The sequence below is a fragment of the Centroberyx gerrardi genome, chromosome 10 (assembly GCF_048128805.1).
Source record: "Centroberyx gerrardi isolate f3 chromosome 10, fCenGer3.hap1.cur.20231027, whole genome shotgun sequence".
NCBI classification, from domain to species: domain Eukaryota; kingdom Metazoa; phylum Chordata; class Actinopteri; order Beryciformes; family Berycidae; genus Centroberyx; species Centroberyx gerrardi.
This window is the reverse complement of record NC_136006.1, coordinates 1907051-1934550: the sequence shown is the minus strand read 5'-3', so window position 1 is coordinate 1934550 and position 27500 is coordinate 1907051. Positions and strand designations below refer to the sequence as shown.

Sequence of the window (27500 nt, the reverse complement as noted above, 5' to 3'; positions counted from 1 at the left end):
TGATGCTTTATATGAGCAGTGTTTAGACTCCACACCAGTGGTTCTCAACGTGGGGTCCGGGGGCCACCGGGGGTCCCTGAGGGGGCTTCAGGGGGTCCCTGAGGGGGCTTCAGGGGGTCCGCAGCAAACTGATTCATTATTAAACTTCAGCATTATTTCATTTACAAGAAGTGAACACAGTTAGAGAATGTAGAAGAAGGACTGTTCTGATGTGTGAGCAGGCAACACAGAGCTGCTCAGCAGTGAGTTTATAGTGACATTATCCTTCTTTATTATGGTTTATTTCTTTCTATCTTTAATAATAATAATAATCTTTATATAATGAATATTATCATTCATAATATTCCTATAGGGATTCGTATAGTATCCTAATAATGAGTGCTGTTTCTTATAGAGACACTGACTGTCTACCTGCTCACACATTACTAATACAACTATAATGTGTATTGATGTTAAGAAGTGTCACTGCAGGCTGAGGTTGGAACTGTTTACAGCAGAAAAACAAACTTTGATCCTCTTGACTGCTGGTTCTCCAAGGTCAGAACCAAGAGAGCTGCAGCACCAAAGACTGGATGTTTGACAAGATGAATCACTCAGTAGTTAAAAAAAAACTGTCCCACCCTTCGCCCGTCAAAGTGGGCGTTAACATAGCTGCAGTAGCATAGCCGTTACCATGGCAACCGATCTGGTGCAGATCTGAAACAACAAAACTACAGATCACAAAAATGTGAATTTGAAGTTGTGGGGAAGAAGAGAGGAGCGTTACATTCTTTTCTTTGTTTTCTTTTCTTTTATCATATTTTCTTTGTTTTTTAACCTAACTCAAACAACAGTAGGCTAATTGTCTCTCTGTAATGTAAACTTTCTCCTCCTCATACTTTACTCCAATAAAAAATATATTTCAGAAAATGTTTTATCTCTGAATGTTGGCAGGACTTTGGTTTTTGTGTGAGATGTTTTTAAAGGAAGAGCAGCAGCAGTCTGTCCCGAAGCTTTCCATATAATCTACAGTGGAAATAATGAATTACAGTTACTGTTGTTACTGTGACTGAGTAGATTTTTTGAGTGTTTTTTTGTATTTGTTTTGACTGAAGTATTTTTAAGTATCTATTTGATGGAGGTATTTCACATTGCTACATTTGAATTAATTACAGAGTAGAAACTGTGTCAGCATGGCATCAGAAACTGGCCAATCATGAACTGAACCTGAACCAGCATGGAGGAAACGTTAAGCTAACTGACTGTGACAACAGTAACAGCTTAGCTAACATCCATCCAGTACAGTATTAGTTTGTGTTCGCCTGGTTGTTGTCTAGTTAGTTTGCTAGCATGCTGGCTAGTTGGACAGCTAATAAAAAAAACAATCTATTTTATTAATTATTCATAAATGGGGTTAGGCATTCTCATGTTTGTTTTATTTAAATCACAGATTAAGTAATGACACACATTTCTGAACATCATTTTTATAGTACTGAACCTGACATTCAACCAAACTGTTTCATGCTTTAGTTTTTATGCACTTCATCATTTTGTCCCTCTATCAGTTTGTCCTCTTGTCCTTTGTGTTGCAGGAAAGATAACTCTGTCTTTTTTTAAGCTAACTCACTTTTAAATCAGCTACCTTTTAATTTTACTGAAGTAGATGTGTACACACACCGCCTCATGTTACCTCGATATAAGTACAGCAAAGTTCAGCAAATCACTTCAGCTTCAGTAGGATCATAGACTGTAAAAAAAAGAAAAAAAAAAAGAATGGATATTTTATTTCTACTTCCGCCCAGACTACGTGCCGTTTGCGGCACCCGGAACAGAAGCGGAGTGATACATCTCTCCTTTTCTCCCCTCTCCTCTGCTCTGCTCTGACTAACCTCCCACGCGGCAACAGGTGTGGTTTCTTGTCCAGCCGCGGCTTGTGAGCCTGTCGGGCTTCCGTCGGAGGGCCGGTCCGGGTCCCGTAACAACAACACGGAGCTGTCAACTGTCACGGCAACTTCTGCTTCACTCCGCCGCTCTGATTAGACCAGGAGAGAGACCAGCAGAGAGACCAGCAGAGACTCCTCCGTCTCTCCTCTGACTCTCTTCTCCTCTCCTCTGTCTGGACTCGGGTTTAGCCTCCCGGCAGCAGGATTATCCGTTACTTCCCCCGGAGTTCAGACTGAAGTTGGTGAGTTGATTCCAGCTCTGTTAGCCGTGTTAGCAGCAGCAGCTAACGTTAGTGCAGCTAGCCAACTTCAGGCTGTTAGCTTTATCTGCTGCGCCCAGTGCGGTGTGATAACAGCAGCACTGTGTTTATTTAACTCGTGTTTCAATGAAAGGAAAAGTCAACGTGCTACAGGATAAAAGATGATGAAAAGCAGGTGAACTACAGGAAAATACTCTGAAGTCAAAAAGTGGCAGGATAGTTAGTATGTGATGGAAACGCCTCTCTGTTTTCTGAAACTGTTTTCTGACTGATGTTTGGGTCTTTGAGTCTGTTTCACTGATGCAGAAACAGCTGAGTGATGTGAGTTTAAGGCCTTTATATAATGTCAGCACGTCAGGACCAGGGGCCTCGGTACAGAAACAAACCCCAAGTCTTTGTCCCATCCTATCCTCAATGTCAAAGATAGGAAAAATATTATTTTGCATTACAGAAGCAAGTCCTAAACTCATGGTCTGTCTCTATCTCTCGTCTCAGCTTCACTCAGGAGGTCCTCACTAGCTGCAGGTGTGTAGTCCATCCACAGCGTCTGAGATCCACTCAGACTTTCCCACAGTGTAAATCAGTGACAGGTTAGTGTGTATGTCACTTGATTCCTGTTCACCAGTTTACTTTCACTTTTTCATGGTGACAGAAAAGAGTAAATGTGTAGAAACCCCCTTAAAGAGCTCTGCTGTAGGACGGCAACCTTCCCTCTGTTTATACACCATCAGTCATGTTTACTGAAGACCAAATCTAATTTCGTTTGAATGGTTTAACTTAAAGTAATCGCATTTTCAGAAGTCCTGTTTTCCGGGTGGTTTCAGACTAAGTGATAGTCTGACATTCAGACTGAATCCGTCTGGTTCCACTCCATATTCAGCTGAGATTTCCTCCTCGTTAGCCGATTTCTGTGGGGGGGGGTTGATTTTCCCCGAACCGATCACTAGTGACCGACGTATCTGAACCGATCACTAGTGACCGACGTATCTGAACCGATCACTAGTGACCGATGTATCTGAACCGATCACTAGTGACCGAAGTATCTGAACCAATCACTAGTGACCGATGTATCTGAACCGATCACTAGTGACCGATGTATCTGAACCGATCACTAGTGACCGAAGTATCTGAACCAATCACTAGTGACTGACTTATCCGGCCGCTCTGATGTTACTTCAGTCACATGATGCTGGGCGGATTCACTAACTTCACCAAGAATGTCGGTTGTTTCCAGTTACCCCGAACGGAGCTATAATTGTGTCTGGTTCAGTAGTCTGCTTCGAGATATCAGACAGAGTCCGAAATATAGATTTCCATAAATTAGATAAAGTAGGACACAACCAAAACATGTGTGCCAGTGAGGCAGGAAACAATTTGCATCTGTCACATAGCGGATCAATGATAGGATAAAATTTAGAGAGCTTGCCTTTAGAAAAATGTAGTCGATGCAACACCTGAAACTGCATCAAACCATGCCTGGCTCAGATAGAGGCGGGGTGAACACCCTCCTGGCAGCAGTCCGCTGCTCCTCGGTCATCCCAACCCCCAAATCCTCCCTCCGAGCTGACTTAACATATTCCATAGAGACATCTGTCAATGTACATAAGTAATCATAGAAGTAAGACACTACTGCTCTAGTTGGAGGGCTGAGAGTGAACATGGATTCTGTCAGCAGTGCTGGGGAAGGAGGATGTGTTTCATCTGATGTAATTAAGAATTTGTAAGAATCTAAAGAAATGGCATTGCGGCATCTTAAATTTAATACGTAACATTTCAAAGGAGGAAAGATTCGGTCAATATGCAAATCTTTAATTTTAACAACACCACTCTGACTCCAGAGCTGAAATGAGCTTTCTACCACTGAAGGAGTGAAGTGGAGGTTCGTCCACTCAGGAGCCGGGAGAGACTTTCTGTGCCAAACAAAATGTTTTCTAATTCGAGACCAAATCCTGAGAGATTGTTAGAATGACAGTCGTCGTGACAAAAATATCGTCTTTGCAAAGACAATCTGTTGGTTAAGGAGGAGATTTCAACAAATATTATTCTGCCGAAACGGCAATGAAAAACCGCCGCATGAACGGTTCAGACTTTAGTCCCGCCCACAAAGGCTCTGATTGGCTCGATCGTTTCTCGGCGCGAGAACGAGCCGTTGGCGAGGGAAACACCCGACTCTCTGAACCGCTCCACAGAAGTGAGGGACGAGATTCAGGAGTCTGAAGCAGGATAACTAAGTCCAGAAAACGCATCACAACTGTTCTTGGTCCTGATTGGCTCCCTCACTAAAGCATTACTCGTGTGTGAAAATGGGTCCACTTGTATGTAATTCCACCCGGTGTACGCCGAAACTGGCCCAGGTAGGCGGAGTCAGCACTTGATATTAAAACCGGCAACGCGGCGTACGCCGGACGCCGGACGGCCCGCTTCAACCTGGCGGCTGAGACCGGCGATGACGTCACCAGCGCTCTCCTATTGGCTGAGATACTGAACGGAGTTAGAAATAAGGATTGTTGTTGTAAAATGATTGAAAATGAACTTGATTTCAGTGGCGAACTCCGCCTACGCCGCCTACGTCAGGCCGTGCGCCCCGGCGTGAATAACAAGCGGACCCACTGTCTCCCGTCTGTCTGTCAGTCAGCTGGGCGGGGCCGTGTGTCACCAAGCTCCTCCCCCATCACACCTCCAATTTGAGCGTTTTACAGACAAGTCTATAGCAAACTCCATAAATTCAACACCACTTGAATGCCGGGTTAGTTTTCACATTCATTCAGTTTAACTTAATGTAGTTCAGCTTTTAATTAAACTACATTTATCTGCAAAACATCATGAAGAACATTATTCTGATCCTGAGCCAGAGGAGAGTTGAGAACTGAATCACATGGAGCTTTAAAGGTTTAATATATTTCCCAGGCTTGATATTTATTTAAAAATCTAATTGAAAGAGTTTTTAACCAGCAGGTTGGCGACGAGGCGTTTTACAGAACAAGGACGTGAAACCAGAGGAACCAAAGAGGCGATGAAACAAGGAAGAAGACTCACTCGGTTTTTACAAACTGATTTGTTCCTGTGAGTGAACAGACGACGACGGCGGCGGCTTTGGAATAATAATTAAAATAGTAATAATGATGATGATGATGCCTTCAGTGTCCTGTGGAATGGAGAAGCTGAAGTGATGGAGAACAGAGAGAGGTACACACACACACACACACACACACACCTACACACACACACACACACACTCAGACTTAGAGACGTAATTTGGTTTAATCTTTCACAGAGAAAACCACTTGTTGCTTTACGGGACAGAAAGAAGAGGAAAAGAGGCTTGTTTAGGTTTAAACCTGCAATAAGCGACATCAGACCTTCTAACCAATCCTGAAGATAACGTGTTCTATGTGGAAATTTCCTTGAGACATAATGATATAAATCAATATCCAGCTGTGTTGTTGTTTTCTCTTTTCTGAAGCTGGTTGTCAGATTCGGCTCCTGAACGAAGCTCCTCCCCCTCCGTTCAGCAGATTTTCATTTGTTAAAACCAGCTCTCCTCCTCCCTCGCTGCTCTTCTCCTCCCTCGCTGCTCTTCTCCTCCCTCGCTGCTCTTCTCCTCGCCGCTCTCCTCCTCCTCGCCGCTCTCCTCCTCCCTCGCTGCTCTCCTCCTCCCTCGCCGCTCTCCTCCTCCTCGCCGCTCTCCTCCTCCCTCGCTGCTCTCCTCCTCCCTCGCCGCTCTCCTCCTCCCTCGCTGCTCTCCTCCTCCCTCGCTGCTCTTCTCCTCCCTCGCTGCTCTTCTCCTCGCCGCTCTCCTCCTCCTCGCCGCTCTCCTCCTCCCTCGCCGCTCTCCTCCTCCCTCGCCGCTCTCCTCCTCCTCGCCGCTCTCCTCCTCCCTCGGTGCTCTTCTCCTCCCTCACTGCTCTTCTCCTCCCTCGCTGCTCTTCTCCTCCCTCGCTGCTCTTCTCCTCCCTCGCTGCTCTTCTCCTCCCTCGCTGCTCTTCTCCTCCCTCGCTGCTCTTCTCCTCCCTCGCTGCTCTTCTCCTCCCTCGCCGCTCTCCTCCTCCCATCCCTGAAAACATTCTCCTGCTGGAGGAATCGATGAAGCGAGCGAGTAAACTTGTTAAACTAGTGAACTTGTTAAACTGGTGAACTTGTTAAACCAGTAAACTTGTGACTCTTCTCTGTAGGTACGGTTAGCTTAGCTATTAGCCTTTATGCACGCTGCTTTGCAATGTTTGTCCTTACTAGGCTTCTGTAGTTCAGTGGCTTTGCTGTGAGTTTATTTACACGTGTGTTTTGGTTCCTGTGCCCTCTAGTGGTCAGAAAATTACACTTATTGCAGCTTTAAAGTCACAATAAAATGAAAAATTCTCCTTGTTAGCTAACTCTCCATATCATATCATAACATACACCTTTTTAATAATAAATGCAGACTGGTGGCTGGTGGCTCAGCGGTCTGAGCCGCGCACCATGTGAACACAGAGTCCTGGGTTTGAATCTGACCCAGGACACAGATGACTCATAGGTATGAAAAAGTCCTAACTACTGTGTGTGTGTGTGTGTGTGTGTGTGTGTGCAGCCCTGTGGAGGAGCCCCCCCCTGCAGAGCGCGGCCTGCTCCACCTCTGGCAGGCAGGAGGCTCTGAGCTGCTGCGCCCCGACACCCTGCTGCTGCCCAGACCGGTGATCCAGACCGCACTGGGAGAGCAACATGGACTGCTGCTCACACAGGGTGAGGGGGGGGAGAGGGAGAGAGAGAGAGAGGGAGAGAGAGGGGGAGAGAGAGAGGGGGAGAGAGGGAGAGGGAGAGGGGGAGAGGGGGAGGGGGAGAGAGAGGGTGAGAGGGGGGTGTGTGTTTGAAAGTGATGAGATTTGTTCCAGCGGACGACTGAATTTAAATTCTGTTATCTGAATTTGTATGGAATGATTGAATTTATTGAAGTTGAAACTGATTATAGAAATCAAACTCATGATGCTCTTACCAAGTTTTTATCCTATTAAAACCATATTGCATTGAAAAGTCCTAGATATTTAGTTTTCTTTAAGATATTAAATTGATACTGGACTCTTGATTTGTTCTGACTTGACTTGCTGTTCTACATTTAGACTTGAGACTCGACATTAATGACTTGGACTTGGTTGCAGGAGGTCTGGTGTACTCGTTCGGGGAGTTGCCGTGGAGGCGGGGCCTGAGCGTCCCGCCGGCGGCCCCCCTGCTGGAGGTTTCTCTGGCGGGACGGACGGTGGTGAAAGTGGCGGCCGGCGGCTCCCACTGCGGAGCGCTGAGCGAGCAGGGAGGACTGTTCATGTGGGGGGGGGAACGCTGCGGGACAGTGTGGAGTCACAGAGAGGGGGGGGGGCGCAGGGGACAGCAGGTGGGTCAACACGTCCTCACTTACTTCCCTCCCTCCTTCCTCCCTTACTTCCTTCCATCCCTCCTTGCCCCCTTTTTTGCCTTCCTACCTTCTATCCCTCCCTCCTTCGTCCCTTCTATCTTTCCTTCTCTCCTTGCTATTTTTGTTCATTTATTTTTTGGTTTGTTCACTTGTTCTTTCCTTGCTTCTTTCTTTCTTTCCTTCCTTTGTTTTTTCCTTCTTTTTTCATACATTCAGTCATTGGGTGAATTATCCAATTATTCAGTCAGTCAGTTAATTAGCAAGCCAGTGAGTTAGTTAATTAGTAAGCAGTTCAGTCAGTTGTTTAATTAGTCAGTCAGATAATTAGACAGTCGGTCAGTCAGTTCTATATTTAATTCCTCTCTTCATCCCTGCAGTACTTGGACCCACAGATAATATTGGCTCAGCTGTCGGTTGAAACAATATCTCCAAAAAAGCCGTTTGTGAAAACGATACAGAGAGTGACCGACGTATTTCTCTCCTCGGCCCGGAAAGCAGCGGCACCGACCGTTTCCACACCATGTTGTCTGTGGGTCCAAGTACCACAGTGTGTAAGAGACTAATTATATATATATATATAGGTCAGAAATCACACAACTTATCCTTTAATTATGAACAGGGGCTGGGGTTGGTTCACAGGTGGCATGCACCAATGCTTCCTAGTTGTCAGCAGGATTTGAACCTGTGAGGGGAAACACAGTGGATCTCTACTGCAAGTTTTTAAAAATAGACATAAATAGACATGGGTCATTGAAAGTGCTTGAATTTAGAGAAGTTGTTAAGTGTTCACACATTCAAGCCTCTCTCTCTTTTTAATTGTTCTTCTGTAAAGCTGCTAGTTCTCATTATAAAAATTCTCAGTGTTGTAACAGTAATTAACCTTGATTTGTGTCTCAAACTATGCCGTGTTGGGTCCTTGAATTTGAGGGAATTGGGCCTGGAAAGTCCTTGAAAAGTCCTTGAATTTGATGTTTAAGAAGGTGTGGGAACCCTGAGAAGGTCCCGGGTTTGATCCCTGCCATCCGCAGTGATGTGACACAGAAAGGGAATGTGCCAAAATCAATCGTGCTGGAATTGTTTTGGAAATGAACGTCTGGCAGTGTTATTTAAGCAGAGATATCCGCCTTGGATCAGAGTGGAATGGGCCGGTGTAGTGTCTGGTTGGAATGGAAACCTGCAGACCCTCGGCCCTCTGTTAGACATGTTTACCTCTCCGTGGTATTCACTGATTTATCATGGCCCCGCCCCACACGGCTGCAACAAAAATGTTCCCTCGTTGTCAGCAGGATTTGAACCTGTGAGGGGAAACACAATGGATCTCTACTCCGTCACCTTAACCACACGGGCCAGAAGTTGCTGATTCTGATTCCAGTTTCTATTTGGTTTCAGGCTGCTGACAGATTATCATTTGTGTCGCAAAAATCCCCAAAAATTACAAGAATTCTGAGTTTTCTTATTGTCAGGCTGTAAATTTACAACATTTACAACATCATGGGACACTAAAACTCTCCACTGAAACCCGGATGATGGAGATGATGAAGATGATGATAACAACAGCCACAACAATAATGCATATTCCTGCATATTTGTGTGGAATCTGCATTGTCGGTGTTAATTTAACTCTGAAAGTGTTAAAATCATCACTGCCATCGTTTATATAAGTCCAGTAAACACTTATTGACACTGGAAACATACATACATATACAATAAATACCTAATCCATTAAACTCGATCATATCAGACTGGACCGGATCTGATTTTTAGTTAAACGGCCCAGATACGGGTCCGGCCCTCCCTCAGCAGCACGGTAACCCCCCTCGTCTCGATGTCGTCCGGTCCAGACGGCGGTCCGGTGTTCGTGGCGGAGCCGTGTGCGGTGGCTGTGGTGGACGGCGAGGCGGTCCCCCCGGCGGCGGTGCGGCTGGTGGATCTGGCCTGCGGCAGGGAGCACAGCCTGGCTCTGTCGGCCCAGGACGAGCTGTGGGCCTGGGGCAGCGGCTGCCAGCTCGGCCTGGTCACCAGCTCCTTCCCTGTGTGGAGGCCGCAGAAGGTGAGATGGTGTCAGAACCAAATCAAAAGATCAGAATGAATTTGAGTCCCAACCTGCCCATCGAATGCATCAGAAACTGGAAAATAAGACTGAATGTGTGTGTGATTGATGGTGTGTTTATGTGTGAATGTGTTTATTTTGCTTATTGATAGAGCAAAATATTACATTTCCATCCCATTAACCAGCAGATTTGTATTATTTTCGATCCCTCTCTCAGGTGGAGCACTTGGCAGGCAGACATGTGATCCAGGTAGGATTTTCTTTATTGCCACATTAAAGGCGCTTATATATATGTGACCTGCTCTATCATTTTCAGTCACATTGACCCGTCAAACCATTTTGAGTTTAATACACTGTTGGAAAGAGGAGATTTTAAGCTTTCTGGCAATATCAAAATTATCTTTGTACTCCAAAGATTGAGTGAGATGCACCCCTTGATGTCTTGACTGTTTCCAAACTATGTTTTTGAGAAAAAGGGCCTCAAAGTTTGAAGAAAATTCTGAGACATTTATTCAAATAAAGAAATCATTCAAACATAACATAACATACTAACATTACATTTGCAGTCTTGAGTGCCCATACATACACAGACACGCACACACACACACACACACACACACACACACACACACACACACACCTGTTACTATGCAGATGTTCATTCATAATTTTAAGGGACACATAGTAAGGGAGAGAGGGACGGGGAGAAGTGTTGCCAGGTTCTTAGCGACAAAACCCTCCCAGTGCCAATTAAACCCGACCCATAAACAGCCCAATGATCAGTGAAACTAGTCCAAAATAACAAACCAATAACAAAACTCCACAATACAACCCTGACAAACTTTATAAACAGCGTTTTAAGTCCTACAGCATTTATAACATTTCCAAGTACATTGAAAACCGCGAACCTGGCAACATGAGGAATGCGAGCTTTGTTGACAAACTAAGCTAGCTTGTCACCCTACCTTTATGAGCTTCAAAACTATATTTAGCGTTTGAATTTCACAATAATCTTTACACAGAATGAAAGCCAAGGCTTTATTTTATTAAAATCTGATGAAACCCCAAAACAGCCAAAAATCGATCTTTTCTCATAAAATCACGTTTATCCACAAATGCGCCGTTGCGACTTCCGACTGAAAATGATAGAACGGGTCACATATTTAATTTAAATGTAATGTATATAATATTCTGCTGTGTTCCCTGCAGGTGGCTTGTGGCAGCTACCACAGCCTGGCCCTGGTCCGCAGCTTACCTCCTCACAACTACAATACCCAGAATCCCCCTGAGCAGAGCGGGCGGTGCCAGTCGCCCCACTACTCGGCGACGGAGAGGGAGGAGCCTGTTGCCGTTGACGACGGCCACTACTGTCCTCTGGGGGTGGAGCTAGCCGAGGTCACACCAGGGAAGGTCTGGACCCAGTTTGTAGTTTTTATTCCCAGTGGGTGGACTCAGCAGTCTGCCTGTCTCACCCTCTGCCTGTCTGACCCTCTGCTCTGTCTGACCCTCTGCTCTGTCTGACCCTCTGCCTGTCTCACCCTCTGCTCTGTCTGACCCTCTGCCTGTCTCACCCTCTGCCTGTCTGACCCTCTGCCTGTCTCACCCTCTGCCTGTCTGACCCTCTGCCTGTCTCACCCTCTGCCTGTCTGACCCTCTGCTCTGTCTCACCCTCTGCTCTGTCTGACCCTCTGCTCTGTCTCACCCTCTGCTCTGTCTGACCCTCTGCCTGTCTGACCCTCTGCCTGTCTGACCCTCTGCCTGTCTGACCCTCTGCTCTGTCTGACCCTCTGCCTGTCTGACCCTCTGCTCTGTCTCACCCTCTGCTCTGTCTGACCCTCTGCTCTGTCTCACCCTCTGCCTGTCTGACCCTCTGCCTGTCTCACCCTCTGCTCTGTCTGACCCTCTGCTCTGTCTCACCCTCTGCCTGTCTGACCCTCTGCCTGTCTCACCCTCTGCTCTGTCTCACCCTCTGCCTGTCTGACCCTCTGCCTGTCTCACCCTCTGCCTGTCTGACCCTCTGCCTGTCTCACCCTCTGCTCTGTCTGACCCTCTGCCTGTCTCACCCTCTGCCTGTCTGACCCTCTGCCTGTCTCACCCTCTGCCTGTCTGACCCTCTGCCTGTCTCACCCTCTGCTCTGTCTGACCCTCTGCCTGTCTGACCCTCTGCCTGTCTGACCCTCTGCTCTGTCTGACCCTCTGCCTGTCTCACCCTCTGCCTGTCTCACCCTCTGCCTGTCTGACCCTCTGCCTGTCTGACCCTCTGCCTGTCTCACCCTCTGCTCTGTCTGACCCTCTGCCTGTCTGACCCTCTGCTCTGTCTCACCCTCTGCTCTGTCTCACCCTCTGCTCTGTCTGACCCTCTGCCTGTCTCACCCTCTGCCTGTCTGACCCTCTGCCTGTCTCACCCTCTGCCTGTCTGACCCTCTGCCTGTCTCACCCTCTGCCTGTCTGACCCTCTGCCTGTCTCACCCTCTGCTCTGTCTGACCCTCTGCCTGTCTGACCCTCTGCTCTGTCTGACCCTCTGCCTGTCTGACCCTCTGCTCTGTCTGACCCTCTGCCTGTCTGACCCTCTTCCTGTCTCACCCTCTGCTCTGTCTCACCCTCTGCCTGTCTGACCCTCTTCCTGTCTCACCCTCTGCCTGTCTGACCCTCTTCCTGTCTCACCCTCTGCTCTGTCTCACCCTCTGCCTGTCTCACCCTCTGCCTGTCTGACCCTCTGCTCTGTCTGACCCTCTGCCTGTCTGACCCTCTTCCTGTCTCACCCTCTGCTCTGTCTCACCCTCTGCCTGTCTGACCCTCTTCCTGTCTCACCCTCTGCCTGTCTGACCCTCTTCCTGTCTCACCCTCTGCTCTGTCTCACCCTCTGCCTGTCTGACCCTCTGCCTGTCTCACCCTCTGCCTGTCTGACCTGCTCTGTCTCACCCTCTGCTCTGTCTGACCCTCTGCCTGTCTCACCCTCTGCCTGTCTGACCTGCTCTGTCTCACCCTCTGCTCTGTCTCACCATCTGCTCTGTCTGACCCTCTGCTCTGTCTCACCCTCTGCCTGTCTGACCCTCTGCTCTGTCTCACCCTCTGCCTGTCTGACCCTCTTCCTGTCTCACCCTCTGCCTGTCTGACCCTCTTCCTGTCTCACCCTCTGCTCTGTCTCACCCTCTGCCTGTCTGACCCTCTGCCTGTCTCACCCTCTGCCTGTCTGACCTGCTCTGTCTCACCCTCTGCTCTGTCTCACCCTCTGTCTGTCTGACCCTCTGCTCTGTCTCACCCTCTGCTCTGTCTGACCCTCTGCTCTGTCTCACCCTCTGCTCTGTCTGACCTGCTCTGTCTCACCCTCTGCCTGTCTCACCCTCTGCCTGTCTGACCTGCTCTGTCTCACCCTCTGCCTGTCTCACCCTCTGCTCTGTCTGACCCTCTGCCTGTCTCACCCTCTGCCTGTCTGACCCCCTGCCTGTCTGCAGGTCTGTCCCAGGAGGAGCAGCCCCAGACGGAGGCTCCTGGCTGGGGGGCGGTCGGCCAGCAGCAGCCCCGGCCCTGCAGCCGGTCCAGCTGTGTGTTCTGAGGAGGGGAAATCCATCACCTCACAGTACAGCTTTACACCTCACTATACACTTATATTTCTTTTTTCACTTGCACCCTTAAGTTGGGCACTTTTTTTTTTTTTTGTCCTAGCCTTTTATTTGCAGTGTGCAGAATTATTTTCCTATTTTTCTAGTGTAGTAAATATTTATACTGGTGAATATTTTAGTTACATCTAGACGGAGCGAGCAAAGCAGTTTTGCCTAACAGAAGTAGAATTTGTTAAGTTTGCCCACTGCAGTCACCATGACACTAATGGAGAATGGAATATTAAGTAAAAAGTAAAGTAAAAAAGTAAAAAATAGTAAATGATAACATTGTTTCATTTATTGTTATTGAGGTAAATGTGACAATAGATTGTGCAATACTAATAATCTGTTCATATTTTCACTGGTTATTATTTTCATGTTTTTCTCATCCTCTCTCTCTCTCTCTCTCTCTCTCTCTCTCTCTCTGTCTCTCTCTGTCTCTCTCCCCTCCACCAATTAGGGCCCAGCTTGAGCCTGACGGACAGGCTGACCAGACAGACGGCAGTCCTAAGTCCCGCCCCCTGGCTGGCTGGAGAGCCAATAAGAATTCAACCTTCCCTGATGAGCTGGAGCTGCAGGACTTCCTCCAGAGACTCTCTGGCCACTCATTGGAGGAGCAGGATGTCAATCACACCGCGGGGGCGGGAGATACCAACTCACTAGCCAGTCACACGTCAGGTCAGTGACCCGTCTGACTTTGTTCGCTCCTTCGTATGTTTCTTCGTTTGTTTCTTCATTTGTCTCTTTGTTTATTTCTTCATTTATTTCTTAAGTTATTTCTTTGTCTGTTCCTTCGTTTGTTCCTTCGTTTGTTTCTTTGTTTGCTCCTTCGTTTCTTCCTTCATTTCTCCATTTGTTCCTTTGTTTGCTCCATCATTTAGTTCCTTCATTCGTTCTTTAGTTTGTTCCTTACTTGGTTCCTCACTTGGTTCGTTGCCCAGTGCAACTTTATCAGTTAATATATTCTGTGTAAAGTGTCATTGATCGTCCTTAAACATTTCAGTAAAAAATCTTCTTCCTCTGCTTCTTCTTCTACACCTTTTTCTACCTCTATTTCTACCTTGTCTTGTCATCTCCTTCTTTATCATCTCTTCCTCCTCTCTCCTTCTTCCTCCTCTCTGCTTCTTCTTCTTCTTATCTCATCTCCTCCTACTTCTCCTCCTTTTTCACCCATCTATTCCTCATCTTCTCGTATTATTTTCGTCCCCTGTCCATCCCTAACTCTTTTCTTCTCTTTCCTTCTCTCTCCATCTTTCTCTGCAGACGACAGCTGTCTTTCCTCAGTACCAGAACCTTCCATGGATCCGTTTGGTTCCAGTTATGAAGACGACTTGCCAGTTAAGAGACAAACCAACCAGTAAGACCCAGTTTATTTTGCCATTTTCCACCTCAGTGTTTCTGTTGTCATTTAGATTCTGTTATTTAATCTAATCGTGTCTTTTCGTGTCATGTGATTTTTTGTTTTTTCTCCCTCATCTCCCTCCCTCCTGCAGTAGCGGCGGTGTGGCCAGACGCTCCTCCTCCTCCTCCTCCCCGGTGTGTGTGGAGGAGGTGCGGGTGTGTGTGGAGGAGGTGCGGGTGTGTGTGCAGGAGGCGCTGCAGGGGAAGAAGAGCTCCAGTCTGACAGATATAAACCAGAAGGAGGCAGCAGGAGGGAGCAGGAGACGCTCGCTGCCTGGGACGCCCTGCCACGGTACGAGACGCACGCACAGTTTAAGAAAAACTGCTTCTGTTCAGCTCACAAATACCCAAAAATGAAGCGATGCCAACTTGCGCCCGGCCTGCTGTAGATGTAAGCACACCAAGGGGTCAACTTGTGACTTTTATTTTCCATTTTCAGGCAACTTTCAAGCTGCATATGCAACTTTTTGCATATAAACGAAGAACGTTAGATATGGTAGCTTTAATTATTCGAAGAAGCCTAGAGGCTGCAGTCACTATTTCACAGAAAAAAATGCATTTATCACAATGTACAAAATATATTTTTTTAAAAATCATACTGCCACCCCCCCCCCCCCCACACAGATATTTTTTCTGTGAAACTGCACAGAAAAAATATCAATCATTACGTAATTTGTGTTGGAACCAAATGCTTTCAGATATCGTTTCAACATAATAAATGAGAGAAATATTGCAATATGATGTTTGGACCCTTTTCCAAGCCCTTTACCAATTATATATCCTGGAAAGAAAGTATAAAGGTTATAGATAGATAAAAACAGATATTAAAGCCACACAGAGAGACAGGCGGCACGTGAGTTAACCCTCAGAGTGAAACTGGTGATCAGCAAACAGCAAAACTAACTTCTTCTTTTACAGTTTTGCTGGCAGCTTCTGAGCTGCAGAACTGACAGTTTTCACAATGAAACTAAAGTAGACCACACTCATCACAGATATGGATGTCTGTTTTTAGTTTTGATTTGTCACCAAAGTATTATATAATAATTTGATATTAAAGGGACATTAAGTAATCTGTGTCCTTTATTGACTAGTAGGAGTTACACCAACATGGACAGAACTTTTCTCCTCCTACACAAGCCGGATATGTTGGAAAAATCCAACTTCTACGTTTAAATTGTATTCTTCACAAGCTTTGTGAGATATTTATGATTTTTCTTGCCGTACTGTCATAATATCTTACAGTAGAAAACATAATATTTCACTCTTTATTTCTAAATTCTAAATGAAATGATTTGGTGACAATGCAGGTGGTCAGCTGTGTATGATATATATACACCCTCCTTCCAAAATGATGCAGATTTATGTTTGTTTTGAGTCACAAATCTCTCCCAATCTTTCCTGTCTCTCTCTACCGCAAATAAAGGTTAAAATACCCCCAAAAATCTTTAAACAATAAAATAAAGAAAATAAAACATCGTCTGTCTCTCCCCTGCAGGCTCCCCGGGGCGGGGGCGGCGGCCCCCGGGCTGCAGGTCGTCCCCCAGGCCTCGGACCCCGGCTGCAGCCGCAGACGAGGCTGCGGACGGGCTGCCGAGCCTGGGCACAGAGGTGTGGAGCTGGGGCCGAGGGGCCGAGGGGCAGCTGGGCCACGGAGACCAGCTGGCCAGGTCCGCACACACACAGCAGAATAACATACACACAATAGAATAGAATAGAAAATGATAGAATTTGAAATTAATCTTTGGTTCGCCAGTGGGTTCTGTAGCTGAATGTGCAGAGCAAGGCACTAACACTGCCTGGGTTGGGGGTTCCATTCCAACTGGGTGAAGTAGGCTTGGGCTGATATTCGGTAATATTGAATATTTGTTTTCTGCGGTATAAAATTTCACTTTCACAGAAAAGAAAGTTCTAAAAAACCTGTAGACTCAACTGTCTGTGTGTGTGTGTGTCTGTGTGTGTGTGTGTGTGTGTGTGTGTGTGTTTCTAGACTCCAGCCTCTGTGTATTAAGAGTTTGACAGGAGAGGAAGTGATCAAAGTCACCGCAGGTTCCCACCATTCATTGGCCCTTACTGCTCAGTGCCAGGTAACACACACACACACACACTCTCTCTCACACACACACACGCACACACACACGCACACACACACGTTCTGACTGCCCCTGTGTGTTGCAGGTGTTTTCGTGGGGCAGCAACATGTGCGGACAGCTTGGTCACGTCAACAGTCCTGTTACTGTTCCTCAACAGGCCAAGGTACTGCAGCATACACATTCATTCACTCATATTCATTCATTCATTCATTCATTTAAACGTTCATCAATTAATTCATTCATTTATTCATTGAAATGTTGATTAATTCATTCATGCATTCATTTGTTCAAATACTCATCCATTCCTTCATTCATTCATATAGAATGTAGAATATACTCAAAGAAAAAATGTCCAATATGAAAATATACCAAAAAATACTGTAGTGGAAATTATATTATACCATTCTGTTTCTCTATGCATGAAGCACTGTCTTATTTCTATGTTGTCTGCTCTCAGTACATTTCCACTGGCTTGAGACAATGGCTACTGTGTGAAGATGACCCTGGGAACTCTAGCCCGTTTATCTTTGTTTTGCACAGATGTACCCTAATCGTAGAATGTTTCAAGTATAAGAATGTGCCAGACTTCTCATGACTCAGCTGTTTCTACTACATGATTATAAGAAGGGTGGACAAAGCTCATTGCTTCGCTCTTTGTCTCACACACTCGCTGGGTGAGCATTGCGCCTTGCCTGCAGACAATAAAGATATCAGCAGGACAACTTCTCATCTCCAAGTCTCTTTATTACAGAAAACTCCCACCACAAATACATTATTAAAAAAAGTGAAAAATATATATAAAAAAATCAACAAATAAGGAAGAATATGAGAATATGTAGGAAAGAAATGTGTGAATATACAGCATATGATATTCAAAATGTGCATCATATTCACACCAACAGATCTGCAGAAGTCCAGTAAATAACTAACATCACGCTGTGTCTTGTCCCTGCCGGGCCTCCGTAGTTGTCCGAGGGTCTGAGGGTGTGGGACGTCTCGGCCGGCCAGAGCCACTCCCTCCTATTGGCCGACGGAGACTGCGTACAGCCAATCATCTTCTACTGCGGCCGGCTGCAGGAGGCGGGGTCAGCCCAGGGTCAGAAGTCATCCCAGGGTCAAAGGTCACCCTGCAGGGCGGAGTCGTACACGGTCCGACCCGTCCTGCTGCCCTTCTGCATGGAGGTCAGTCTGACAGAACTGTGACTGAGTCCAGGCACAGAAATGACAAGAACTAAATTACACATCTCTCAACGATTTGAGATTGGGCAGAGTCCAGAGTAGTCCAGGGTAGTCCAGGGTAGTCCAGATTAGTCCAGATTAGTCCAGATTAGTCCAGAGTAGTCCAGATTAGTCCAGATTAGTCCAGAGTAGTCCAGGGTAGTCCAGGGTAGTCCAGGGTAGTCCAGAGTAGTCCAGAGTAGTCCAGGGTAGTCCAGGGTAGATCAGAGTAGTCCAGAGTAGTCCAGAGTAGTCCAGCGTAGTCCAGCGTAGTCCAGCGTAGTCCAGGGTAGTCCAGGGTAGTTCAGGGTAGTCCAGAGTAGTCCAGAGTAGTCCAGGGTAGATCAGGGTAGTCCAGAGTAGTCCAGGGTAGTCCAGGGTTTTTCAGGGTAGATCAGGGTTTTTCAGAGTAGTCCAGGGTAGTTCAGGGTAGATCAGGATAGTCCAGGGTTTTTCAGGGTAGTCCAGGGTAGTCCAGGGTATTTCAGAGTAGTCCAGGGTAGTCCAGGGTATTTCAGAGTAGATCAGGGTAGTCCAGGGTATTTCAGAGCAGTCCAGAGTAGTCCAGGGTAGTCCAGGGTAGTCCAGGGTATTTCAGAGTAGTTCAGGGTAGATCAGGGTAGTCCAGGGTATTTCAGAGTAGTCCAGAGTAGTCCAGAGTAGTCCAGAGTAGTCCAGAGTAGTCCAGAGTAGTCCAGGGTAGTCCAGGGTAGTCCAGGGTAGTCCAGGGCAGTCCAGGGCAGTCCAGGGCAGTCCAGGGTAGTCCAGGGTAGTCCAGGGTAGTCCAGAGTAGTTCAGGGTAGTTCAGGGTTCACAAAATAGCGACTCCTTACCTTTTGATATGTTCCAAAAATCAGGAATTGTTGAAATCTCAGGATCCTAATCACAACAAGCGTCCATGGAACAAACAAACAGCGCAAAACATGATTGAATGTTCGTTGTTGTTGATTGTGAAACAGTCCCACCTGCCCACCATGTTGATGGTGGTCTCGCTCTACGGAGGGCAGAGTGTTGTTGCTATGACAACGCTGAACGATAGAGGCCAGCATTGGACCAGAAATTACACATATGCAGCAAAAGTCAATCTGTCAATTTTCTAAAGACAACTTTCACAGCATTTCCCAGCAGTATATGTATTCATGACATTTGTTCCCTCTGTGTGTGTGTGTGTGTGTGTGTGTGTGTGTGTGTGTGTGTGTGTGTGTGTGTGTGTGTGTGTGTGTAGATGGGTTACATTAGCAGTGTGTGTAGCGGCGGTCAGAGCTGCGCGGCGCTGGCTGACCAGAACGTCATGGGTTTCATCTCAGCGATCCACGACTTGGCTTCCAGAGAGAGACACTTCTACTGCTGGATGAGCAGCGTGAGGAAAGTCTTCCTCCGCCCGATACTGAGCAGAGGTGAGAGGCCGAGCCGGGGACCTGCGAGACCCCGTTCTGGTTTTATTAACGCTCCGTCTTAGGCTCGGGCCGATATTCGATAATACTGAATATTGCAATATCAGGATATTTTTCGTGGTATTGAATACCGCCCCCTGCCCCCCTCCCCACCCCACCCCCGACGCTATATGTTGTTTAGAGCTCAAATGTGCCAACTTTTAAACTTAGAAATCAGAAATCACTAATCTATTAGTGATAGGATAGTACAAAAAAACAATCATAGTTAGTGAAAAACTGGTCATGTTGAAGTGGGTTCCCTTTTCCACAATCAGCCTGTTTTCCTGGAAATAGCAGATGAGCAAATTACACCAAATGGCCATAGTTTTTGTTTGAATTGTTTGAATAGTAAGATCATTATTAACATTATTATTATTATTGTTAATAACCTAGAAATTTGATTTATTAGAAGAAATAAAATAAAATACCAAACCCCCCACCACCCACCCGATAACATCGTATATCGCGATATTTTGGCAGGACAGCATCACGATATTAAATTTTGGATATCGCCCAAGCCTACTCCATCTTTGTTGCTAAGTGTTCGCTGCTGTAGTTTTTCTGCACTACACTTCCCAGAGTTCACAGCGTGTGTCCCCCCCCCCACAGAGAGTGCGTGCCCGTCGCTCCCTCAGCCCTGCAGCCGGCTCTTCTTCTCTCTGTCTGAGAGTTTCGTCCGCCTGGCCGTCCTGACCGGCCGGCACTCCGCTTCTCTCAGCGACTTCCTGCGGGACGTGCGGTGCCGTGATGTCACTTCCCTTCCGCTGCTGACGCACGCCGACCACTTCCTGGACGCTTATAAAGAGCAAGTTTCACCATTTTGTCTCAGGACACAGAAACACTCATATACTGCATATTCTGACAGAGCGAGTGTGACAGAAAATTAATCGATTATAATTGAGACCAATCGTCTCCACCATGCTCTGATTGGTTTACAGTCATTACACCAAGGTATCACTATTAATTTGACAGTGAATATTGATATTTAACAATGATACACATATCATCTTTAATATTTCCTGTACTCATGCTCTCTTTCTCTCTCTCTTTCTCTCACTCTCTCTCTCTCTCTCTCTCTGTCTCTCTCTCTTTCTCTCTCTCTCTTTCTCTCTCTCTCTGTCTCTCTCTGTCTCTCACTCTTTCTCTCTCTCACTCTTTCTCTCTCTCTCTGTCTCTCTCTGTCTCTCTCTCTCATTCTTTCTCTCTCTCTCTCTCTCTCTCTCTCTCTCTCTCTCTCTCTGTAGGTATTGTTCATCAGTAGGAAACTTCCAGGTGATGGGTGGATTCCAGTCCCTCCATAAACTCTCACTGTAAGATCCTCTATTTTTTTTTTATTCACCTGCTGCCCCACCCGCCTCGCCTGGTTTAGTTACTTCAAAGTAAAAGTCTAAATTAAAAGTCAAAGTCGAAAAAATCTTGTAGATTGTCTGTATTTGTTTTTAAATTCAGTCTCCATCTTTGTCCCTCAGCCTCACTGTGGTGTTTCTGCTCTGCACTTCCCACAGATCACCTGTCAATCAAACAGTGTGGGCGGGGCTTGGATTCTCTGTTGCTGCAGTTTGAGTTTCTCTTCTCTCTGTCTGTTCAGTCATGGTGGCTGTCGCTGCTCATGCTAACTACCCAGTTCTTCTTCTTCTGTTGATTCCAAACAAACCGGAAACGTAAAACGCATCACTTCCTGTGTGGCAGAGGATTTTTCCCAGGAAAGAGCTGCCAGACACCGGCTGATTAGAACAGACAGAGGAGAAGATTTATGAACTAGAGTTACAGAGAGAGAGGAACAGGACAGACAGTTAGAGGGAAATGTTGAGGGTTATTAAAGTCCTTTTCTCTCTCTCTCTCTCTCTCTCTCTCTCTCTCTCTCTCTCCCCCCCCCCCCCTCTCAGTCAGTGTTTGGGGGTTCATCAGGACTGGTTTTCTCAGCTGTGTGTTGAGGACCAGTCGCTCAGCGGTGATGTGGATCTGGTCTGGCTGTTCTACCAGCCGCTGCAGCAGCTCCACCAGTACAGCAGAGTTCTGCTCAAACTGGCGACCTGCTACGATGTGGTGAGGAGCCGCTTCTGTCTCCTTTTACCTTTCTGTTTTTATTCACATGTTTTGTTTTTTTCTTTTTTTGCGGTTTCTTTTTTGAGCAATTGTTCCATTTTTGCAGTATCTTTTTCTAATTTATTTTTTTGCTTTCCTTTGTTGCAATTTTCTTTTTCTTTTGCTCTATTGTTACTTTTTGTGTTTTTATTTTTTACTGTTTCTTTTGCTTTTTCCCCCTTTGTCCTTCTGTTTGTTTGTTTTTCATTTCCTGTTTCTCTCTTTTGCTCTTCCTTCTTTTTCTCTCCCTTTCGCCTTCTCTTCCTACTTTCTCATGTTTGAATAACTTTGGCAGTATGTTATACAACCTGTGATTGTTCATTTGCATTCACATAGAGTGTCAGTACAGTTTATTTTCTCTCTTCACACTTCTTTCACAAGTTTATTTAGAAATCTGTTGCCTAAGTAATAGAGTATATTGATGTAACATTATATGCATTAACAGATGACATTAAACAAGAATTCATAAATATCAGTGTTATCAGCAATAGATGAAAGAGAGAAACATTCAATAATAATTCAATTATAGCCATTCAAATAATGGCGTAATGGCGTGATGTCACTTCCCTTCCGCTGCTGACGCACGCCGACCGCTTCCTGGATGCTTATAAAGAGCAAGTTTCACCATTTTGTCTCAGGACACAGAAACACTCATATACTGCATATTCTTACAGAGTGAGTGTGACAGAAAATTAATCGATTGTAATTGAGACCAATCGTCTCCACCATGCTCTGATTGGTTTACAGTCATTACACCAAGGTATCACTATTAATTTGACAGTGAATATTGATATTTAACAATGATACACATATCATCTTTAATATTTCCTGTACTCATGCTCTCTTTCTCTCTCTCTCTCACTCTCTCTCTCTCTCTCTCTCTCTCACTCTCTCTCTCTCTCTCTCTCTCTCTCTCTCTCTCTCTCTCTCTCTCAGTCCACAGCAGAGTACATGTCTCTCCATCATGGCTGCAGTCAGTATGAGTCTCTGTCTTTCTCTCTGTGGAGGAGGAAGAAGGAGGCAGAAACCACCTTCCTCTTCTGGAGGACTTACTCTGGAAGAACCGCTGTGAGTGTGAAGTCACTTAAAACACATAAGAGATCTGGTGCCAGAAACAAAGAAAATATGCTGCACACCGTTACCAAATTACAACAAATCTCATCACTTTCAATCTAAGTCATTTACACAAACACAAGATCTCAAGTCAAGACTTTAGAAACCTTTTCAAGTCATCAAAGTACAAGTCAGAGTCAAGTCCCAAGTCACCAGAACCCAAGTCAAGTCAAGTCTCAAGTCTTCTCTTCATGCATCAAGTCAAGTCTCAAAACTGTGACTTGAGTCCAAGTCATGTGACTCGACTTGACTCTCCCCCCCCCGACCCCATAAATACAATTATTTTGTGTTCATTTCTCAACTGACATTACATTAGGAGAATTGTCTTTCATAAGAAAATAAGATTTCATAAGAGATGGAGGGGAGGTTATCGGCACAGGATGTCTAATTTTTTGTTTCTCAAAACTTTTTTGGAAGTTTTGGAAAGGACATGTTGATCTCATGATGAATCTCGGAGTTTCCCTTCCGATGGATCCTCGATATTTCCAGTTGACAAGTCTGTTCCTGTTTATAAAATATATAAAACAATTGGTACAAAAAATAGTAATAATAATGATGATGAATGAAGATAATAAAATAATGACATGAGTATGCATATTAAAACTGTAAAATCTGTAAAAGATGATGCTTTGTTCAGTGTAAGCAGTTTTGAAAAGGAGGTTTTGAGTTTATTTTTGAATGTGGGGAGTGAGTTTCTGATGTGTGAAGGGAGGGAGGGGCAGCGAAGGCAAAGGACCCGGGGGTGCACCAACATTGAAAACCTGTGTATTCTAACTCTCTGTGTGTGTGTGTGTGCGTGTGTGTGTGTGTGTGTGCGTGTGTCAGGACGTCCTGCGTCTCCCGGAGCGTCGTGTGGTGTGTGAGAGCAGCAACAGATCTCTGACTCTGCAGAACGCCGGCAGGTTCTCCAACCACTGGTTCATACTGTTCAACGATGCACTGGTGCACACACAGGTACACACACACACACACACACACACAGGTACACACACACATAGAAAAGACTTTGTGATCTTTGACAACAGAATATTTGAAGTCTTTCATCACAAAATCACCACAATCTGAAATAAATGAACCCTTACTCTAACAAAACAATTGATATTACAAATTAAAATAAATGCCGGTACTTTTCAAAGGATATTAGGTAACATTCAGTAAGTCCTTGGTGGACAACGTGCTAACACACTGCAGACTGGATTCTCTATACTGGAGATATATTGAATGATGAACCTCAGGTAATTGTTTTGTTTTCCAAAATGGACACATATCATAGAAAAAAACAGAAAGGAAGGAGCGATGCTTTGGGATCTTAGAGTGGAAAAGAAAGGAAATTGATGAAGGAAACGGCTGAGTCAGAATGGGCCAGTGCAGGAGAAGTCTTTGTAAATCTCCTTTAAATCTCTGTGTGCCTCTGGTAGAGTCTTGGTGATAAAACCCCCAAATCAGTGATTCTGTGATCTGTTGCTCCGGTAGAGCAGACTGGAGAATTGTGTTTTTTTTCTCTCTCCATTCACTGCCATCGTCTGGAGGAACAGTCTGAAAATCACTTCTAGCACATAAAGGAACGCCGACAAAGCAGATTCTGACTATATATAAAAAACTAGTTCTGCTGCTGAACTGTTTTGAAGTGAATCTCTTTCTTTATGTTTATTAAACATTTCAGTCTGAACAAGTGGAACACCGAAATTCTTCTGACCAGATTTCTGTGTTACACTGGTTCAAACTGAAATGCTCCAATCACAACAAGCCCCCCGAGTCCCCAGTCTGGTCTGGACCAGGAGAGGTTTTGGCTGTATTTACAAAGACTTCCCATGTGTCGGTCTGTTCTGGACGTGCATCATGTTTTGGAAGTGAAGTTCTTATTTGTATGCTGTGTCTCTCATTCACCAGGGTGCCATTCCCTCTAAGAGCCTTGTAAGTATGTCTGAAACCAGAGAAACCGACCAGTTTAACCAAGCTAACCCGCTGTGTGCTGTAGTGGCTCGGCCTCGGCTCGCTGCTTAATACTGTTATCACTCTCTGTGCAGACTGAAGCTCTGTTCGGATCAGCTTCAGGACCGAGTGTAAAGTAACTGTTAACACAGAGCATCTGGATAATGGATAAGAAATCTGTCAAGTCTCCAACATTACAGAGATGGGATGGTTGACTCCATTTGCACCTTGTCATCACACCAAAAAAGTATCATGTGTCACGTGTAACTAGGCTTGGGCCGATATTTGATAATATCGAATACTGTGATATTTATGTGTTTCTTAGATCACAATTGTGCACACTTATAAACGTGTAAACCTATAATCACAGTGGCATTATATATGTATATTGTGTATATAATGTACATAAAACATGCAATTTAGAAGAAATAAAATACCAGTTGTTTTGGACAAGGACAAAAACCCGACTGATCTCCACCCCCCCCCGCCGAACGGTGATAATATCGTAATATCACAATATTTTAGCGGGACAGCATTGTAATATTATGCTTGAATATTAGATATTAGTCGTAGAAGAATGACCAGAGTCCAAAAAAAACACAGACGACAGCCTCAGTGTGTCAGTTCAGTTTTAGCTCAGGTGATTCACTGGGTGTCACAGGAGGGGAAACAGGCGTGTGCAGCGTGTGCAGATTACTGACATGACAGATTCAGATGGGACAAAAAATGACAGACATGCTTCATTAATGATGACATCACCCCGTCTCCCCCTGTCAGATTAGATCAAATCTTTTATCAGCCCAAAGGAAATGTGTCTTGGACAGTGGCTGCTTCATGCTTTCACGTGATTTACATAGAATAAAAGTGAGAAGAAGAAGAAAACACTCACAGAGAGAGACACGTCATGTCTGGACCGACGTCTCTGAGAATGTTGGTGAATATTGTGTCATTTCCTTTGGAGACGGAATGAATGAGTCTAACTAGATGTGACTGATCAACGATCAAACATAGAACAGAAAGATACAGGACAAACATGAGGAGGACACACAAAAGAAAAACTTCCAAGAAAACCTTATATGTTAGAAACGGAGTCCCAGAGGAATCCCCCACCGGGACGCTGAGTCTGCAAGTCTTGACTCCGGTCCGGTTGTCTTCTCTCTGCTCTTGCAGCCGGGCTGGACTGATATTTCTCAGACACGTCAACATCTATTGCACAAGTTACATGTGAGCACAGACTGTAAGACAGGTGGAGCAGTGAGTTCTTCACCCTCAGGTTTCTGAAGGCCGTTCTAAAGCCTAAAGATCAGGTTTACGATCGCCACCATGTTGAAATTTTTTGGAGCCGGAGCAGCCAGAGAGAGTGAAATTAGCGACTGAGACCAAAACCTCTTGTCGGAAAAATTTATTGACTTTATATTTTGAGTGAGAAGTTGGGTTGTGGTCCTTTGACTTGCATAGAGTTGGGCAGTTTGGAGTCTTTTTGGAGCCGGACTCTAGCGGACATTAGAGGACTTGCAGCTTGTTGCCACTTCCTTATTGGCTTCAAAATTCACCTGTGGTTTTGGCCGCTTGCATGTGACACATGTACCATGCGACACACGGTACATGTGACACACGGTACATGTGTGGTGTGGTGACAGCAGACACTCCCATCTCTGTCATTTTGAAGACTGATTACACAGAGTTCCAATCTTTTACCATTCCAGATGTCTTGTGATAGCAGATACTTGCACTGTGCACTTTGTCCTGAAATCTATTCCCGTCCGAACCAGGCTTTAGCCTCGCCCGAACCAGGCTGCGGTGTGGATTTGGGACTGTGTGTGTGTGTGTGTGTGTGTGTGTGTGTGTGTGTGTGTGTGTGTGTGTGTAACAGTAACAGCTAAGTAGTGGTGAAAGTAGCTGGCTTTTAGTTTCAGTAGCTGACACACTGATTCTCTCTCTCTGTCCCTCTCTACCTGGTGTGTGGGTTCAGTCCGCTGTGATGAGGAACCAGAACTAATGCTGCAGTTTAATGTCTCTGTCAGTTTGGTGTGAGTCTCTGTCTCTCCTCTCTCTCCCTCTCTGTGTCTCTCTCTCTCCTTTCTCTCTCTGTCTCTCTCTCTGTCTCCCTCTCTGTCTCTCTCTCTCTCTCTCTCTCTCTCTCTCTCTCTCTCTCTGTCTCTCTCTCTGTCTCCCTCTCTGTCTCTCTCTCTCTCTCTCTCTCTCTCTCTCTGTCTCTCTCTGTGTCTCTCTCTCTCTGTCTCTGTCGTCTCTCTCTCTGTCTCTCTCTCTCTGTGTCTCTCTCTCTCTGTCTCTCTCTCTCTCTGTCTCTCTCTCTCTGTGTCTCTCTCTCTCTCTTGTCTCTCTCTCTCTCTCTGTCTCTCTCTCGTGTCTCTCTCTCTCTCTGTCTCTCTCTTGTCTCTCTCTTCTCTCTCTCTCTCTCTGTCTCTCTCGTCTCTCTCTCTCTCTGTGTCCTCTCTCTGTCTCTCCTCTCTGTCTCTCTCTCTCGTGTCTCTCTCTGTGTCTCTCTCTCTCGTGTCTCTCTCTCTCTCTGTCTCCTCTCTGTCTCTCTCTCTCTCTCTCTCTCTTCTCTCTCTCTCTCTCTCTCTCTCTCTCTCCCTCTCTGTCTCTCTCTCTCTGTGTCTCTCTCTCTCTTTCCTCTCTCTGTCTCTCTCTCTGTCTCCCTCTCTGTCTCTCTCTCTCTCTCTCTCTCTCTCTCTCTCTCTCTCTCTCTCTCTGTCTCTCTCTCTGTCTCTCCCTCTCTGTCTCTCTCTCTCTCTCTCTCTCTCTCTCTCTCTGTCTCTCTTCTCTGTCTCCCTCTCTGTCTCTCTCTCTCTCTCTCTCTCTCTCTCTCTGTGTCTCTCTCTGTGTCTCTCTCTGTGTCTCTCTCTCTCTGTCTCTCTTTCTGTCTCCCTCTCTGTCTCTCTCTCTCTCTCTCTCTCTCTCTCTCTCTCTCTCTGTCTCTCTCTCTCTGTCTCTCTCTCTGTGTCTCTCTCTCTGTCTCTCTCTCTCTGTGTCTCTCTCTCTCTCTGTC

At 45.8% G+C, this 27500-nt stretch overlaps 1 pseudogene across 1 annotated transcript in view; it reads left to right on the top strand.

The window, feature by feature from the left end:
- Positions 1-5188: 5188 nt before the first annotated feature.
- The window catches only part of LOC139918692 (alsin-like), a 38805-nt pseudogene continuing 16493 nt past the window's right edge, over positions 5189-27500 (top strand). Inside the window, exons 1-21 of the transcript XR_013505143.1 lie at positions 5189-5368; positions 6747-6898; positions 7312-7537; positions 9404-9612; positions 9830-9862; positions 10822-11022; positions 13069-13193; positions 13676-13893; positions 14479-14572; positions 14709-14908; positions 16112-16283; positions 16604-16700; positions 16792-16869; positions 17673-17888; positions 19150-19321; positions 19967-20162; positions 20602-20667; positions 21244-21403; positions 22379-22510; positions 23381-23509; positions 24446-24469. The product of XR_013505143.1 is annotated as an alsin-like (transcript). The remainder of the gene's footprint in view (positions 5369-6746; positions 6899-7311; positions 7538-9403; positions 9613-9829; positions 9863-10821; positions 11023-13068; positions 13194-13675; positions 13894-14478; positions 14573-14708; positions 14909-16111; positions 16284-16603; positions 16701-16791; positions 16870-17672; positions 17889-19149; positions 19322-19966; positions 20163-20601; positions 20668-21243; positions 21404-22378; positions 22511-23380; positions 23510-24445; positions 24470-27500) is intronic.